Genomic DNA, 3,562 nt, shown 5'->3' on the forward strand with positions numbered 1-3,562 from the left:
CATATTTTTTTGATTTATCTGAAAGTGACATTGTCAGTCTGTTTAGCACCATGTCTTCACAGAGGATGCTTTTAAATTTTTTTGAGTCTGTTCAGAAGAAAAATTTCTATGCAAAATCACTCAGGCTGACACATTTTCCCCTGGAGTTTTCATTGATTTAAATGACACCTGCTTTATGAGAAATTATCCCCCCCACACAGGCTGTCTGTTAGCACTTTAAAGCAAAATTTGGAAATCCTTGAAAATAACATCTTGCATCTTTAACAAGGGATAACTAGTGCAGAGTACAGTCTTGGGTGGATGTCTGCACTATCTGTGTTCTAAGAACATAGGAATTGTTTCCTTTGTACAGGGCAAAGGTCCACCTATTCCAAGATTCTGTTTTATCAGTGGTCAGCCACATATCCCTGAAAGAATCATAGAACAGAAACAGAGAATCACAGAGTCGGAAGGAGCCATACAGGCCATCTACTCCAACCTCCTGCTCAATGCAGGATCAGCTTAGAGCAGTGATGGCGAACCTTTTAGAGACCGATTGCCCAAACTGCGACCCAAAACCCACTTATTTATTGCAAAGTGCCAACACAGCAATTTAACCTGAATACTGAGGTTTTACTTTAGAAAAAAACAACTCATACATTAACTTAAGATGATCCAAACAAAGTAAGGAAAGCAATCCCAAATGCCTTCATTTACGTAAAATTATTTGGCAGAGAATTCGACACTTTAATGATGGTCTGGGCTTGGCTGGGGCGATGGCACGCATGCCCACAGAGAGGGCTCTGAGTTCCACCTCTGGCACCCATGCCACAGGTTCGCCACCACTGGCTTAGAGCATTTCTGACAAGAGTTTGTCTAGCCACTGACTAAAGACTGCCAGGGAGGGTGAGCTCACCACCTCCCTGGGCAGCTGATTCCACTGTTGCACAACTCTTACTGTAAAAAAGTTTTTCCCAATAATATCCAGCCAGTACCTTCCCACCCTTAATTTAAACCCATTATTGTGAGTCCTATCCTCTGCTGCCAACAGGAACAGCTCCCTGCCCTCCTCTAAGTGACAGCCCTTCAAAGACTTAAAAAGAGCAATCACGTCCCCCTCAACCTCCTCTTCTCTAGACTGAACATACCCAAGTTCCTCAGCCTTTCTTCACAACTAAGGACATCTTAAGGACCGCCTTCTCCCATAAAAACCAACCCACTCACTCCAGTCATCCTCGGAGGTTCTGCTTCTGTTGCCCTGGCTCCGACCTGGTGGAACTCTCTGCCAACTTCCATCAGGGCCCTTCAGGACTTAATGCAATTCCGCAGGGCTTGTAAGGCAGAGATGTTCCGCCAGGCTTTTGGTTGAGGACAGCAATGGCTTTCCATCATAGCTGGCACCCTCCTCCTTACTCCTACTTTGCCCACTTTGGCCTCCTCCTTAGCCTGCCCATGAGATGGAGGAACAGTCCAGAGCAGATTTTTAAATTGGGTTGTGGACACCATTAATTGATAGTTTATTAATTTAATTGCTTGATTGTTGATTTTAATCTGTATTTTTGTACGTTTTCTAACGTGTTGTAAATCACCCAGAGCCCTGTGAACTCAGGGATGGGACAATTCAGAAATAATAATAATAACAATAACAATAACAGATTCACATTTTTTGCCTCAACTCATCTTTCATACTGGAGGTCAGTCAGGCTAGGAAAAGAACACGGAAAACACAGAAATGTCACAGACGAAACCCTGTGCATTTCATTGCCATTAACACCCATGGGTGGATTTATTTATCATATGGGAAAATTGCACACAGGAAAAATATAACAATATAAAATATTTAACCAAGTTGATATGATTGAACTTTCCCCAGCAGCAATTTAGTGGATTGGAAATTTAGATATTAGTTATTATTTAGTATTATCATTCAAAAAACTCTGTCATATCTCCCTGGAAAGCATGTCATTCACATTCCTGTGACAGGTCAAAAATAGTTTGGCAGGCTGCATCACAATCACATTTGGGCCCTGGTATTTCCCCCCATTCAAACAACGGGTCTGCACAACTGCAAAAACCTGTTCATATTCTGTTAGCTATCTTCCATACTTTCCATGACAAGTCAAATCCTATGGGCCTCTTCTTGATTTTTATCAAGTTATCGATATTGGGTGGAACTGATTGTGTCCATGTTCATGACCATTAATTCCTTAGATTGAAATTTTGTAATTGCAGAGTCTGTGCAAACCTTATTGCTGGATGTTGGGAAATAATGTAATGCAGAATGGGGAGGGGGACCTGGAATAAAAAGAAGGTTTAACTCAGACTGATTTCACACTAGCTTTTGTCCTGGGATCACTCCTCCTTTCCCTCTACTTCTTCTGGTCAATTTCACACTATTTGGCCTGCGACTGCATTTTGACCTGCAGCTTCCTCCGTTTTGCTCCAACTCAGCTCGATCCTTGATTTGCCAGAAGTTTCCTGTTGCTGTGCAGAGAAAAAGTGGGAAGGGGGAGGGGAGGGATTAAGAGGGCGAAGACAGGGGAGTGGGAGGAGGGAGGATGCAGGAAGCCACAGGAAACCTCACCAAGGAAATCAAACTCCAGGAGCAGATAGAAAAGAGCCACGTGCCAAGAACTCTAATGCAAAATCAGTTTAAACAGTCTGGGGCAAACTGCCCCGCTGGTAAACAGTGGTAAGTAACGTGCAAAATTGACCTCAATTTTAGTGCAGAATGGGGGAGAAACCTGGATTAAAAAGAAAGTTGGATTTGATTTTAGTGCAGAATTGCTTGGAAGACACCACGGTGAAAATGGATTAAAAGGAGAGCGCAGAAAGGGCCACTGAAGCACCGTATTCCACAATATAATCCAATTCTATACAATTCAGTACAAATGTAATTCTAGCTCGCCTCCTCATGGTGCACCCTGGGTAATGCTAAAGAACTGCCAGACAATTGTAAGATCTCCTGGTTAGGCTACACACATGGAAACAATCAGCCAATCAAGTAGTTCTTCTCAGGAGTACTTGACAAGGGGCATGGGGGACTGCATCCAAATCTCCCATGGCTGGAAGGCTCATGGGACTGGAGGAGTCCTTCAGTCTTCAGGAACAGAGTGGTAGGATATAAAAAGACAACAACATAAGAATAGCCCTGCTGAATCAAAGTAGTGGTCCATCTAGTTCAACATCCTGTCTCACACAGTGGTCAACCAGTTCCTCTGGAGGTGCAACAAATAGGGTATAGAGGCCAAGGCCTTCCCCGGATGTTGCTTCCTAGCGGTCACCACCCCATCCGTGTGTATTGACAACACACTTCATGTTGGAAATGTATGTGTTTACAAGGTCTGACAATCCAGTCATTATAGGGTTAACTTGTTTACCTAGTATTGCTATTGTTTAGACTGACCTGGAAGGGAAACCTGGCAATAGAGCCAATGGGGGATTAGCCCGATAAAAGTAACTTCTATTGTGATAAGTGATTGGTTGTTTGTTCCAGGTGACTTCCTTTCTAGGGGTCGAGAAGAAGGACAGATTCTCCATTATCTCTGTGTTAGTGTGTAACAATGGTTGATCTGTAAGCAGC

The sequence above is a fragment of the Gekko japonicus genome, unplaced genomic scaffold (assembly GCF_001447785.1).
Source record: "Gekko japonicus isolate JY-2015 unplaced genomic scaffold, Gekko_japonicus_V1.1 scaffold434, whole genome shotgun sequence".
Classification (NCBI taxonomy): domain Eukaryota; kingdom Metazoa; phylum Chordata; class Lepidosauria; order Squamata; family Gekkonidae; genus Gekko; species Gekko japonicus.